At 35.3% G+C, this 16,552-nt stretch overlaps 1 long non-coding RNA gene across 1 annotated transcript; it reads left to right on the forward strand.

The window, feature by feature from the left end:
• The first annotated feature begins 605 nt into the window (after positions 1 to 605).
• Positions 606 to 4,178, forward strand: LOC132052373 (uncharacterized). The gene is made up of 2 exons (XR_009413982.1): positions 606 to 917; positions 2,010 to 4,178. It is a non-coding gene; the product is annotated as an uncharacterized LOC132052373 (long non-coding RNA).
• The last annotated feature ends 12,374 nt before the right edge of the window (positions 4,179 to 16,552 follow it).

Consider the following 16,552-nt stretch of genomic DNA (forward strand, 5'->3'; position numbering starts at 1 on the left):
AAAAACGAGTTCGGAATATTTTCGCTAATTATTACACTATTTTTCGAGATATATTTCTCTAAAATTAAGAACATTTCTATTGTTTCTTAAAAATCACCAAATATCATATTTTTTTATAATTGAAAATTACTAAACATCGTTCTTTACAATTAAATCACTCAAAAAATAGTGTTGATATTCCTATATCAATATTGGTGTTGTCATTTTTCTTTTAGTCCTATTTATTACTATGTTAATCATCTTTTACTCTATTTTAAACTAAATACGTATATTAAGTTACTTGTATCGTAACTTATATATATATGTATACTTTTTTTTTGGGAATTAATTAAGACAAAGAAGCATATTTTAATTAATTGATTGAAGTAAAAGGGGATTAGAAAATAATTCATCTACCATAATATTGGACCAATCCCCTTTTTTCCTAAACCAAAATATGTGGCCCAAAACGTAGCAACCCAATTTACACCTTGACCCGGCCCAAACCCACCTAAAACTAAAGACCCCCCTAAGTCTCTAATCAGTAACCAAAAGAACCTAACCAAACGATCCCTCTCTTTTCAACCAAACCATCAACCCTAGAATATTCTCCATCACCGTCACTTCACCGCCACCACACCCGTCGGACCATCGGTCAAAGAGCGGCATCACCTCCACTGTCAAAACCTCATCCCTTTCTCCTCTTTTTCTTTGAAAAAAAGAGCACCAACGGCTCTCTCCTCTCAAAAATCACTCTGAAAAGTTAAAGAATTCAGACCCTCTTCATCATTTTCCCTCTCTTTAAGATTCCCATAGATTCCCCCTCTTTTCCTTGAACTTGAATTTCAAATTTTAGCTTCTTGAAGAAGCCACTGAGGTCTCAACTCCATGCTATAAATACAACCTTCTCTTGGCTAAGAAAAAAAAAAACGGCAAAAGTTATAGATAGCCCCCTAAACTTTGCCACATTTTCCTCTGGGGTACCTAAACTGAGGGTTGTACCTATTGGGTACCTAAACCAGTCCAAATTCGATCCCATTGGGTACCTTTTGCCTACGTAGCGCAACAATTGAGTCCACTTTTTGTGGGGCGCGTGAACAACCCTTTATTTCCTTAATTTTTTTTTTCTTGGTTAAAATTTTACCTCTTTTAAATAAAATTTAATAGATAAATAAGTAAAACACTAACCCACCTGCCCCCCCCCCCCACGTCCGTCTATCCCCTGACCCCACCCCACCCCTTCCCTTTCGCCCAAAATGTTCTCCCCTGTACGCTCTCTTCTTCTTCTTCTTCTTCCTTTTTTTTTTCTCTTCTTATTCTTCTCCACTGTACGTTGTCCTCTTCTTCTTCTTCTTCCTTTTTTTTTTTTTTTCTCTTCTTCTTCTTCTTCTTCTTCTTCATTATAACACTTCATTTCTTTTAATTATTTATATAAAATTAATTTGTGAATTGGATGTTATTTCTTACCACCATTTTCTTTGTCCTTTTTAGATCTGAAAAGTAGCATTACCATCTTATTCACCGGAAAAAATGGGGATTCACCATTACTATGACTCTTTTTTTATCTCACCTTTCATTGGTTAACTTATATTTAGCAAGAACTTTAAAGGTTGGTGGGTCTTGTAAGGACATTGATAGACCTAAATAAGAGAAGAAAAGGGGAATAAATTATTGGTGGGGTGGGGGGACGGCGGTTGGCGGTGGTGGTGCGGCGGTCGATTTCTTTTACGGTTGGGGGGGGGGGGGGGGGGGGGGGGTTGTATAATTTATTTTTTAATTATTATGATGGACCCCCCCCCCCCCACCGCCACGTGTCATGTTTTCATTTGACAAAGTTGCCACGTCATGGAGAGTGTAATACACTCTCCTAATTTTGCTGATTATTGTGAAAAAGGTACCCAATGGGATCGAATTTGGACTGGTTTAGGTACCCAATAGATACAACCCTCGGTTTAGGTACCCCAGAGGAAAATGTAGCAAAGTTTAGGGGGCTATCTATGACTTTTGCCAAAAAAAAAACAAGTTTGAAGGCTGAAAATTCCCTTTGAACTAGGCTTTTGATTGAGAGAAAATTCCCATTTTTCTTACTATTTTCAAAGCTTTGGCTATCTGAAAAAATCCTATTTTAAAGTCTAGGTTCTCTGCTAAGCAGAGCTACAAAATACTTAGGTCTCATTCTTTTACTGTTCGCAACAACAAAAACTACTTTGAGCGGATTCGAGGACTCGATGACGACAATAGCCTCAGTTCGCTGCACGAAGAAGGTAACCACTCTAGTCTTCATCTCATTTTTTTTTAGTTTATTAGAAGTAAAATATAGTTGTTAATTTTGTTGTTAATGTTGTCGACTTGAACCTGCTGCTGCTCTGTTGTGCCTTAAGTCTATACATAGGATCAGTAATATGGAAGAATCACACTTAGAAGAATTAGTTGTTAATTCATCAAACATGTGTTCGACTTTGTTGCTCGCCTAATTTTTTGTTAGAGCTTGAGCTGTTGTAATTTTGTGGTCTGAATCCGTATGAAAATGGCTAGAAAGACTAACGACTCTCAGGAAAATATTAGTCTACTTGGTGAATAGGTGAATGACTTCACTACTTTAAGCCCTGATTTAATACCTTAATGAGTTTGGTTTGATATGATATCAGAATAGAATCAACTCAAGAATACTTGTAATGTATTGTGATAAGCTTGTTTGTTAATTCACTTCTTTTAAAAATCTATCTCTATAGTTTGCATGATCTGATGGCCGCTTTGCTTAAAAATTTCCTTGCTGGATTATCAGTTTACTACAGGTTTGAGATTTTTTTTTTTTTCTTTTCTTAAAGACATGTTCATGCTAAGTATACTTGTTTTCTTTATACAAAAGGTTTAAATTAACTAAGATGGGTCTATTGTGAATCTGTAGGAAAACTTCTGTTCCTTCAGAAATTTCCAATAGCAGGACATAGTTGAGCATCTCAATTGTTGAACTAATTTTACACTCTATTTGTATTCAAGAAACTGATTATGCTAATGAGCCCATCCCCTGTATGTTAATCTAAAGAAGAAGAAAAAAACATTCTAGTTTGATAAGACCCCTGTTTGGTTGTGTTTTCCTCTTCAACTTGGGTTGGCTAGAAATACATAAGATGATTAGATTCATGCTCGTTTGAGTTAAAATCCACCTTGCAACATGAAACCTGGACCTACTTGTTTCCCTAGATTGGTATCACAATGGTTTGGGATAAGCTGTTTGAGGATCATAAGAAATTAAAATGTGTACTTGTGAACTCAAGATCTCCTATTGAGATGAGTTTATTTACTGAAGCTTGTGTATGTTACTTTCTTAGTCATTCATCTATGTGTCAGCAACAAGAAAAATGAGTGCTAATTAGTTTTTCCAGTTAGTTTTAAATTTTCAGAAGTTAGGCTTTGTCAATATCTAGTATTCTCAAGTCTTAAAACATTTATGTAACCTGTTAATAACAAAGACAATGTGCCACTACATTTGGCCATGATTTAATGCCCGAATCCTCTTTTGTGATAAGTATTTGGGGTGTTTCTTTTGTCGTTCAGTTCCCGTGGATCAATTACCTCATTTTGCTGCTTTGTATACTCTTCTAAAAGTGAATAGACATTTATTTGGACAGTTTAGATGTCATGTGTACGTTTTTTTAGAATATATTGAAGTATTTGTCTCCAGGTTGTGTGTATTTTACTATCTAGTTCTACTTCCTATTTGTGTTTCCGAGATGACTCTAATCCTTATCTTTTCTTTCTTTTTTCATGACCATCGTGGGAGTATGTGGGAGTTGTAGCTTAACTCCAATTCTGCCCAGAAGCATAGGAACAGCCAGCAGCTGCACGTCTTGTTCGCGTCTAGCAACCCCGTTTTCGCCAAAGAGTCCATGTCATCCTTTCCTCTCTTCATACTTTCATCCTTTTGCGTTAATGTATATGTACATGTTTTGACTAACTCCGTGTGGATTCGATATCTTGTGCTGGTGCAGTACTTGGATTGTGTTTGGGTTTGTATAAACCATTTAAGTGTGATAATGAATTTAGACATTACCTCTTTACCCCCTTCAGATATCAGATTCGGTACAAAAAAATAGTTTAGGTATACGTAACACTATTTTGCTAGACTGGTTTTCTCCGCTCCGATTTCAACTTTTTTCAGAATTGCAAAAGAATGCTTCTTGAAGGTCACTATCTGACAGAGAAGGAGAGCTCAACAATGGTTGTTTTAAGGATAAAATACATATTTGAAAATGAGCTCTTAAATATCGATCTGAAAGGATGAAAATATAGGTCTCTAAAGAAACTAGAAAATTAGTCATCTTTTGTTCGAAACCAAAGCCTTAACCCCAAATTTTAAAGTAGGAGTGGGCTAACCAAAACGATCCTCCTTAAGAGAATATCTAGATTCTCATATATTATTTTCTATCACATTGAGTAGGCCCAATTTGCAAGTTCAATACAAGAACTCTATATTGGGGCTCAAGTATAGCGGCTCAAGCTATTTTACAAGAACCACAAGGTACATATTGCATTTTATATAACATGCATACATGTATATACTATTTTATTTTCCTTTAATCATCTTTTCATCATGTATATAAATATATATTATTTCCATATCGCAAAATAGCTATTTTTGAACTATTGTATATCATTTTTCATAGGATATAAATATTGCACATATACATTATTTTCCTAAAAAATATGCATTCCTAATTCTCTCATTTTATACTATTGTATACAAAAATTTATCATGAATATATACGTATATATTTACATCTCATGTATACTAACTACTGCCTTTACAATAAACATACACATATACCATCTCCATAGACATATATATCACATATACTATCTAATTCTTTTACATATCACACACACACACACACACACACACACACACACATATATATATATATATATATATATATATATATATATATATATATATATATTTCTTATAAAAAAATATACCCCTCATTATTCTATATTATACATACCGTTCTTATATAAAATAAATGCCGTACATATTTTCCTCATGCATACATTAGTGTTAACTACTTCCCTTATAAATATGCATTTACTCATATAGTTATAATTACTTTAAACCCCCCCCCCCCCTTTTTTTTGTACGATTCATTTCTAAGAGATTAGTTTCTTTTCCGCACTATTTAAAGAATAGGTAATAATAAAAATAAGAAATAATTAAATAATTCCCCTCTAGTGTTAATTAAGCTAAGTTTAAAGACTGTCTTCGGATAAGTTCTGAGGGATGCTTAACACCTTCCCCTTGGGGTAAATAAAACCCTTACCTAAAATCTCCAGGTTTCAAAAACTAAAAAGTAGAGTTTACATTTTTACAAATGGCTTCCTAATATTTCCTAAAATTAAGTGGCGACTCTGAAAATTTGCAAAACCAGAGGAAACATAGTCATAAATTGTGAACTAGTTTTAACCCGTTAAAAATAGGGCATAACAATTTTTATCTAAAATCTCTAAATCTGAAGTTTGGAGTGGTTTGGTGAAGATTGGAGCATTTCACCATTGTTAGGGTTTTGAAGCTCTTGAAGAACTTGGAAAAAAAATGGGTGTTCTTCAATTTTGAGCTGGAATTAAGTGTTGTTGAGGCTAGATTTGAACTTATTGGCATCAAATCTAGTAGGATACAAAGTTTGGAGGCATTTGAAGGTGTTTGGAAGAGATTTGAGATTTCCACCATTGAAGGACCTTCAAAGCTTGAAAAAAAATAATTCAAAGTGGGTTTGTTGATGGGGGGCTTAATTGGGTCTAATTACTACTCGGCTTTGTTCTTCTAGTTGAAAGGAGCTTAGATTCGAAATTTGGGAAAATTTGGAGTTGATTTGAGCACAGTTGGAAATTTGGGTGTTCTTATGTTCTTGAGCAATCTTCATATCTTCAAAGGAAGAAGACACCCAAAAGGGAAGTTTTGATCCAAAATTTCAAGTGCAAAAAGTGAGAAAAGTGTTTTTCTAGCCCAAAAAGGAAAATACTAGGTTTAGTGGGCCCAAGTACAAGGAAAATTCCGAAAAAGAAGCATCCAAACAAATCCCAAGAGAAAAATTGAAGTCACAAAAGTTGGCCCGTATGTGACACATGCTAGTAGCATGTTGTGTCGCATGTAGCACCTGCTAGTCGCAGGTGGTGTAGCATCCTTTGACAGAGAGTTGAAAATTTTGGACTGCATCAAATGCTAGACGCAGATCACCATAGCATGTTGAACATGCGATTAGCATGTTGCACCTGCGAGTAGCATGTGCTGCACAGGTTTAGCATGTTGCGCGTTTCAAGTTTTTTAACTCTAATTCTCTTTCAATTCCATTCCTAATCATTTCTTTGATTCTACTAACTAATTAACAACTAGTAACTGATCCTTACTTGGTTGTTAACTAGTTCTTGAGTCCTTAATTTCCTTCGTGCCAATTCTTTTCAAGCTTTTCTCATTTTAATATCATTGAACTTCTTGGCTCAAGTCCTTTTGCTTTATTGAGTCATCCGTCTTTCAATTAACAAGAATCTATTCCTCCAAAAAGGTTAGCAATCTTGTGAATTGATTTGGATTAAAAGGATTCTTGATTAACTTTAGAAGAAGCTTAGGTTGAGAGGTAAGTTTGAGTGCAAATACGAGTGACGTGAAGAGCTTTGCTACTAATCTTGTTTGCTCATTTTGTAGGTATACGAAGAGGAGACATAAGGAGAAGGAGAGATAAGGATGTCATCCATAGCTTCCGAGTCTTGTGGAGATGATTTTGAAGGTTATGCCTCTATCAATGGAGGGTATGACTATGATGAATATGGGGGCTATGAAGGAGATGACATGGGATATGAGCATCACTATTCTTACAAGGAATATGATGGTGATGGTGCTCATGAGTCGTATGAGGAACATGGTCGATATGATCATAACTCATACGAGGGTGAAGAATACTACTCCGAGGGCAATTGCGAGGCAACGCCTCATGAAGCTTATGAAGAAAAAAGAGTAGATGAGTATGAAGAAGGGTCCTATGGTGGATACGAACATGAGGAGTCTCATCCTACATACCATGGACATAGGGTTGAATTGAGATATGCTCCTTCCTCACACTTACAATATGAACCAATTGGTAGGAATCTGCAAGAAATGGGAAGTTGTGATGATCATGAGCCTAATGGGTATATGTTTTGTGGTGATTATGCTTATAAAGACCCCGGTGTTGAATCTAGTCCTTATGAGGGATCTTCTAGTAGCTACCTACGTATATCGCCTTGTAATAATTCCTATTCTAAGAAAAGTGGTATAAGTGTCTGGATTGGCCCGAGTAGGAGTCCGCCTAGAAGGAGAAGAGAGTATACATGTTCTCCTTCAAGAAACACAAGGGCATATCATTCTTACCCTAATCCAGAGGCACCAAATTCCCAATATGGTTATGATATGAAGGGTAGGAGAAGCGAAGTGTTGAGGGGAGATGGCATCCTGTTCGCCATGGAAATTATTATGGCGGGTACTCAAATCCGACATCTTATCCTACTGCAAGGAATACAATGAATCATTACTCTTATCCTAAGCCGAGGTTACCATGTTCTCAAGGTGGTTATGTTATGGAAGGTAGGGGAGGAGTGACGATAGGGGAAGGAAGTAGGAGAAATGAGGGGCCTCAAGCGAGGAATGAACCCAAAGAAGAAACAAGCACAAGTGGTGGGTTCAAGGAGATAAAAGAAGACTTCAAGTACATAAGTGGTGGGTTCAAGGAGATAAAAGAAGACCTCGAGTAATAAGGGAAATACTCCTCCGAATGCTCAAGAAGGAACAATTGAGAGGAAAGAGACCCAACCTTTGTGAAGCAAAAGAGGGGGATGAAGTGGAGAATTCCCTTAACCCTTATAAAGGAATACTTGGCACTTGTTCCAACTCCCAAGAAATTGATAGAGAAAAGATTGAGAGGAGTAAGGGAGTGAAAAGTGACAAGTCTACAGAGGAAAAAGGAGAGGAAGTGAGGAGTGATGTGAGAGAGTTGTCACAACCTCTTTCTAACCCTTGTAACTTTTCTTTCTTTTCTAGTGATCTTGTTGATAGTGCAGGTATTATCAGAAGCAAGCCAAATGATGAACCTCAACCTTTGAAGGATTTTGAGGTAGTTGAGAGCTTCCTGAAGGGGCAAATGAGCTCCAAAGATGAAACCCGAGGCAAAGAAGATGAATGCGAACTTCAAGGTACAATAGCTAATCTTAACTCTCTGAAATATGTGAATGAACATATTGTTGAAGTGAGTATAAATGATAGTTTTTCCCTAAATGAGCTTAATGAATCTTTGCCTTGTGATATGCCTAGTGCTATAAGGACAATTGACAATGTAGTTGTTATGGGTGATCCAACACTAGTTGATCCTATTGATGACTATCTTGACTCTTCCTTTGAGTGCAAGTTGTGTCCACCTAGTGTTGATCCTCTTAATATGCGTGTTAGCACATTGTCATGTGAGATGTTAGGACACCCACTAGTTGATCCTGGCGATGACCGGATTGATTCTTCTAGCAAGATCGATTTGCGTCCAACTAGTGTGGTTACTTGTGTTGATCAATTTGTTTGCTATGAAAATCCACTATTTGAGGAGCCTTGTGATGTGCTTAATGACCTTCAATTTAGTGATGATGTTGATATAATTGATCATTTACCTAGTCATCTGCATGAAAGTGTTGTGGGAAGTGACCTTTGTCTTTATGAGAGTGGAATTGCACGCTCTGAATCTTCGTTGTTCATAGATTCTTCTCTCTTAAAAGATAATGTCCTATTCGATGATAACATGACTAGTGAGGGTGATATGCATAGTGGTTGGTTTGCAACGATGAGCATGTATCCACCTTTGGAGGCTATAATGTGTTTTGTAATCCACTATGGGATGATGACACTCTTCTCTACGATGGAGATCTTCCTTTGAGGAATTGTGATCAACTTATGGGGAGGGAAAGTGTTGCAAAGGAAGGTGATTTTTGTCTAGAAATTGCTAATTCTTCCTTTCATGTTCAACTTCCTAATAGCCTATTGGATGATTTTATTCTTGAACCTAATAGTGAGGCTACATTGGAGGATGACATATATGATGAAGTTATCTTAAGTGATACCTTTCTTTATTACTTGTTTGCATATAATGACGCTCTTATTTGTGTTGAAGGAGCATCTTATGTTGGGGAAGGTACTTGTGGGGTAGTTGCTTGTGTTATTGACCCTAATAGGTGGTTATACTTCCCATTTGACCCGGGTGTTACCTTGTTTGATTTAGGGACACCTTGTTTGGAAAATGAGTTTCCATGGTGCTTCATGTCAAATAGAACCAATGTAGTATTACATACTTCGTATTTTGCATCCATTGGTTTTATTACTTCATCCTTATGTCATGAACCTTGGAGGGATCAACTTCTTGATACCTCATGTGTGCTAATGTTATTCATGATTGTTATTGATGTGTGGTTGTACCACAAAATTGTCCATCCTTGGCATGTATGTGTGCTTATTACTTTGTGTGCTAACCCTCAATCCTTGAGGAGTATGTTTTTCGTATATCATCCCTTGGGTTTTGCTAGGTTCGGATTCGAGGACGAATCCTTTTGAAGAAGGGGAGGATGATATGATCCTACTTAGCACACTTCATTTCAAAATGTACATTCAAGGACGAGATATGGAACTTCAAGCTCTACAAGCGGCTTGGATGATAAGGATGGTGTTGAAGGCCTTTAGAGGCCCATACAAGCCCCACTTGAGGCCTATGATGTGCGGGAGGTGGCTTGGGCGAGGCTTGAAGATAAGGCTACAAGAAAAAAGGCCAACAGTCAAAAATAGCTAGAAGCGCAAAAGGGTAGAAACGCAAAAGTGGCCGAACATGCAAGTCAAGGGGCATAAATGCAAATGGTCACAATTGCAAGCTTTGTGAATTGGATGAGGGCTAGTTGTGCAAAGAAGAGACATTTCGAATCCAAGCCAACATCCCAACTAGCCAAACAAGGCCCTTGTCTCATTAAGGGCAAATATGTAATAGCTAGTTGTCTTTTATTTCTAGGAGTATAAATATTAGACTTAACTCATTTTTACACTCAAATTTTGATGATGAATATTTGAGAGATACTCATATTTTAAGTGATAGATTGTTAGGTAGATTTTAGGGCTATTTTAGTCAAATTGATGGTGGAATCCATTGTTGGTTTGTGAACCTTTTATGTCCATTGATATTCATGAAGAGATTGTCATTTGTGGATTCAAATTGAATCTCTTGCCTTGAGTGTCAAATAGTAGTGGTTCTTTTAGGATCGGATTCAATTGGAAGGGTCTAAGTTTAATATACTTAGGTTTGTCCATAAATTCGCCCTAATTGGGTCTTACTTTTATCCTCTATTCCTCATCCCCTTTTCTTCGTATCTTTAAATTTCGCATTTTGGATTGAATTGGTTCTTCCCCAATTCGATTCGTATCAAAGGGTAAAGAAGTGTCGCTAATGATAAACCTTGTCATATATAACAAAGTAATGTTGCGCCTCTCAGCAATACCATTTTGTTGAGGTGTTACGGGCATAGTATATTGTACTACAATGCCATTTTCTTGAAGAAATCTAGCGAATGGTCCTAAATTATGACTTGTTTAGTCGTGTTTTCCATAATACTCACCTCATCTATCGGATCTCACAGCCTTTATCTTTCTATCTAATTGATTTTCAACTTCTGCTTTAAAAATCTTAAAGACTTCTAAAGAAACAAATTTTTCCTTAATAAGATAAAGGTATCCATAACGTTAAAAGTCATCGATAAAGGTGATAAAATAATTTTCACTGCCTATAGAAGGAGAAAACAGTCTGTGTGTGTATCACTTCAAGTAGAGATGAACTTCTTGTGGCACCGTTCTTGGTATTTTTAGTTCTCTTTCGTTCGATGCAATCAATACAAGTACCAAAATCAAGGTTTTGTAGGACTACATGTTTGACTAGTCTTTCTAGCCTTTCTTTAGAGATGTGTCCTAATCTTTTATGCCACAAACATAGATGATGTTTCATTTCGACGAGTTATTTTGGTGCCATTATTTGTTGCCACATGTAAGGTCGAAGACGGGAAAAAAAATGAACAATACTTATTTTATATAAATGATCACACAAAGAACCACCCTCAACTAACGGATTATTTTATATAATTTAAAGCTTTATTTCCAAACTTAACATGATATTCTTGACCATCAAGGCAAGAAGCATGAATCAAATTTCTAGATATAAATGGAACATAATAGGTATTATTCAATTTTAGTAAATAACCACTATTTAAAATAAGTTTATAGGTCCCTATAGCTTTAATTGTAGCTTGGAATTTATTTCCATGGCAATAGATTTTTCACCCTCATTTGGTTTTCTAGTGGTAAGGAATCCCTGCATTAAATTTGAAACATGTATCATGCACCAAAATCTAACCACTAAATATAAAAAAGGCTGAAGTCATACATGACCACTTATAATTAAACTTGTTTGAGTTTTCCATTTAGACACTTGTACTATGCGTTGTTCCTATTAGACACCTAAATTTGAGCTAAATTGTGTCTATTGGACACTGTTTGATGACATAGCATAGTATGTGTGCTACACTACTTTTAAGAGCGTGGGAGGTCCCTTTTTCTGAAAAATAAAAATTTCCTCTCTTCCTCGCTCTCTTTTTACTACAACCTCTGTCACCTTCTACCACCATCCATTTTCATTTCCATCATAGACATATTTCTCACCTGCACCGGTGAACTTTTTGTTTAAAACAATTTGTGACCAACTAAATTAGACTAGATCAAAAACTTAATTAGATATAAAAATCAAGAAGAAAACGTTGAATGTCAAAATGATTAATTAGTTTTGCTTGGACTCTCAAGACTAATTAACAACAAGAGAAACAGAGAGAGTAAACATAGTTCAATAGACATGTAAAATATGTGTTCAATAGACACAACTTAGCTCAAGTTTAGGTGTCTAATAGGAACGACGGATAGTTCAAGTCTCTAAATGGAAAACTCAGACAAGTTTAAGGGACCACGTATGACTTCAGCCTATAAAAAAAAATAAAAAAAATTAATAAGATTGGTTTCAAAACATAGATAAGTAATTGAATTACCTTTCTTTTCACACAAATTCTTGCGCTTCAGACAATCCTTCTTAAAGTGTCTTTTCTTTTTGCAAAAGAATCACTTTTGATTTTCTTTATTCATTAGTCCTTTTTCCTCATGACATTGTGATACCAAGTGAGTCGATTGCAATTCTTCTCTCTTCAATTGTTTCTCCTCTTGAACATACATTGCGATCAATTCATTTACAGTCTACTTATCCTTAATTGTGTTATACCTAATTTCGAATAGACTAAACTGAGGAGGAAGTGAATCGAGAACAAATCGCACCAAAAAGGTTTCTGAAATGGTCATATCCAGTTATTTAAGTTGTTCAGCCATATTATCCATTTCCATAATGTGCTAACGCACACCATTAGTCTCATCATACTTCTTAGTAGTTAAAAGTCCCATGAGCATACCTGCCAATACCTTATTAGAAGCCTTGAACTGTTGTTCAACAGATGCCAAGAACTCTTTTGCTTGAGTTGATTCTGGTATTGGTTTGCGAATGTTCTTAGCAATCTTACTTTTCAGAATCATAAGGGTTAAGCAGTTAGAGCATTCCAAAGCAGCATATTTAGCACTTTCCTCTGATGGTTTAACAGTTCTGAAACATAAATCTGAATCCAAACATCCCAAAGTAATTTCTAATTGTTCCTTTCACTCACTAAAGTTGGAACCATTTAACTCAGGAATGTTGGATATATTTCCTGAAAGAGAACCTGAAGTAATAACTTGGGCAAAAAGTACTACAAATCAATAAAATTGTGACAACCATATAAAATAAAAGGCATCATCATATCTAACCTTTGGGTTAGAAATGTGCTACCAGTAATCTAAAAGTGATGGTTTTCTTTTATTCACTTTCAATACTTATAAGTGAGAAAATGATACTAAAACTCACTCGTAGTACTTTTATCAACATGTTAACACCTTTGGTTATTAAGGAATATCATATTTTTTAAATATGAGTAGGAAAAATTAATTTTTTTCTTTGGGTAATAAATTATTTCATAGACAATTCTTCACTGTTTGTGTAATTTTTTTTAATACGCATATGAGATGATTCACTTTTGTGAGAACCAATCTGCCAAAAGTTTTAAACAAATAGAGAAAAGATATCATTTAACCCCCGAACTTGACACGAAAATTCACTTTAGCAACTAAACTTAAGTTGTATTTATATACCCCTTAACAACTTTCATTTTAATTATTTTCCACCCTAAAAAAATAATACCACTCTTACAATGTGAGGTGTATTACACTCGCGCCACGTCATTGCCACGTCGTTGCCACATCATTGCCATGTCAAAAATTACCAACACTTCATTTTTTGTTTTTCTTTTATTATTTTTTCTCTTTCTCTTTCTTCTTCTTCTCCCTTTTCTCTTTCTTCTTCTTTCTCCTCATCCTCACCCTACTTGTAGCAACCACTATGCCGCTGCTGCCGCCGCCACCACTGCAAAAAAAATCATTATTATTATCAATCCAAATTGGACAAACTGCCCTTCAAAAAAAAAAAAAAAAAAAAAAAAAACATCACCGTCATCTTTAACCCACACCCACCACCACCACCATCATCTCCCCACCAAATTTCATCCAACTCCTTCTCAAATTAGTCCCATTTACACTCAAATTAGTCTAAATTGATTGTTTTGGTTGTTATTATTGGCCATTATTAGTTTGGACGAACTTCCCTTAAAAGAAAAAGAAAAAAAAATCACCACCACCATCTTTAACCCACACCCACAACCACCACCATCATCTCCCCCAACAAATTTCATCCAACTCCTTCTCAAATTAGTCCCACTTACACTCAAATTCGTCCAAATTGGTTGTTTTGGTTGTTATTGTTGGCCATTATGATTATTATTAGCAACCCCATTTCTTCCATAACCATTATTCCATAACTTTATTTTTGAAAGAAAATCAAAATCAAAATCAAGAAACCAAAAAATGGTGAAAATGAAAAGAAAAGAATGATGAGAATATAGAGAGAAAGAGGGATTTGTGAAGAAGAAGAAGAAGGTGGTAGGGCGGGGCTGTGGGGCGTGGCAACGGGAGGGACGGGGTCGTGGGGGCGTGGCAACGGGGGAGGGGCGGGGTCATGGGGTGAAGAAGAAGGTGGTGGGGCGTGGCAACGGGGAGGGGGCGAGGGTTGTGAAGAAGGAGGTTGAAACAATGGGGAAGAAGGAGAGGATGAAGAAGGAGGTTGAAATAACGGGGAAGAAGGAGAGGAGGGTTATGGGGCCCATCTTTATTTTTATTTTTTTTATTTTATTTTTAATTGTATATTATTTTTATTTTATTTTTTAATTGTATAATATATATATATATATATATATATATATATATATATATATATATATATATATATATATATATATATATATATAGTCCACTTTTTGTGTTGTTTACTCTCTTAATTTTTTTATTTTTTTTATTTTTGCCACGTCGGATTTGAGGTGGAAAATAATTGAAATGAATGTTGTTAAGCGATATAAATACAACTTAAGTTTAATTCTTTAAAAGTGAGTTTAAGTCTTGAGTTCGGGTTAAATGATGTCTTTTCTCAAACAAATATTTTGCACAAGTTGTAAACTCTTACGGAATTGTAACACTAACCATAGTCCGTATGCTCTAATACCAACTGTTAGAAGAAAAAAACACAAAGGATCTTGGCTATGCTATAATTCACTTGAACAAAATATATTGAGAATACATAGATATGGAAAGCAACACAAAGAGTGAACATTCTTGTACCTTAGATTTCATAAGAAATCGCCCCAAGTGATGTTACTACACAATTCAAGATACAAAATTAAAGGATTACCTGGGGTCATGAAGTATGTAACCAAATACTAGCACCTTGATCTTCCCTCTCCTTACTCTTAACACTTATGTTTGCTAGATGATGGAGACTTACAAGCTAGAAATTTTAGTCTGTGTATGAGTGGGGAAATGGACCAAAAGCCCTCCTATTTATGGTGTCAAGTATATATCTTATTACATCAACAGATATTTGACTCTTTATCTTTCTTCATTAAGAATTCATAACCCACATTCACGTACAATGACTTTGGTTAATACACCTTTATGCCATGAGAGTTACATAGGTTACAAGAGTTACAATTCATGGCGTAATTCCACATAATGAATATGGAAATCATGTTAGAATAACTAATGTAGAGGTTATGAGTATGACAATTTAACGTGTCATGAAGGCAACAAATTCTTACACTTAGTTCAGGTTGATGCTAAAAAGTTGTGGTTTTGCATTAGTTGTTTGTTATGGTAACACATGCTAATGTGAAAGTTGATGAAAATTAATTTGGTTTAGAGGTTACCATTGTTGAAGAAAGTGCATATTAACAAATGAAAATAAGAAGGGAAAAAAATATCTAGAGGAGTAAATTGGTCGATGGCCCCTAAAAGACATTTTCTTATCGGTTAAATCGATAACCGAACTGTTAAGGACAGCTAACCGATTACATAATCGATAACGATTCGAACCGATAACATATCCGACTGATAAGCAGCCCTAGAGCTAACAATCCATCCCTATTTGTCTTTCAAGATTTAAATAGCTTAATTTTCTCCCATAAACTATTTTATAGTAAAATCTTCATTATTGCAATTTGCAATTTATAATTATCGGTTCAAGTTATTTCATCAATATGAGTATTCTATATTTACAATGTGCCCCCATGTAAATTTTAAAGGTTGGAAAACTGCAAGTTGCTACTACTATTTAATTATCAGAAGGGAGGCAATTTACATGAGTTTCCATAATTGTTCAAGTTGCATAAGCAATGACACTTCAATTGACCTAACAGTCTAAAAGCTCAAATCTTAATGTGCTGTTAAGGCCCTCGACGAGTCATGCCTCTTCTCTTAATTAATTAATTTTTGCCTTTCATTAGTTCATATATATAAATGTACTATACACATTTGTTTAATTATTCAAAAGCAGGGCCCGATCAAGCTTGTCCATAAAATTTTGTTCAGATATTTTAAAATTATTTTATTAGTTTATCAAATTGATTTATTTTTTGAACTGCAACGTAATAGAAAATTTGAAGTTTGAAAGTGTAACAAACTGATGAGTGCACCTCAGGGGTTTAACTTTGTTATATTTCATGTGGTTGGTAGTCATTATATGAGTATTCAACATAAGGTATTGACCAACAAAAAGAGCTTTTTCCACCAGTCTTTTAGGTCGGGTATCTTCTTTCTCTTCATTTCATTTCAGGAAGAAGAAGAAAGACGAAGTTCTTCTATCCAGTTGAGGATGAATTACAGTTCCACATCCAGCAAGGAAGACAAGCAAAGACATAAATTGGATTTCTAACTGACTCTTCTTCTTTGAAGTATTCAGAGAGAATCAAAATTGACTTAGTCAGATCATATTATTATTAGAAAATTCGCTTTTATATTTTGTGATGTGCAAGC

The sequence above is a fragment of the Lycium ferocissimum genome, chromosome 1 (assembly GCF_029784015.1).
Source record: "Lycium ferocissimum isolate CSIRO_LF1 chromosome 1, AGI_CSIRO_Lferr_CH_V1, whole genome shotgun sequence".
Taxonomy (NCBI): Eukaryota; Viridiplantae; Streptophyta; class Magnoliopsida; order Solanales; family Solanaceae; genus Lycium; species Lycium ferocissimum.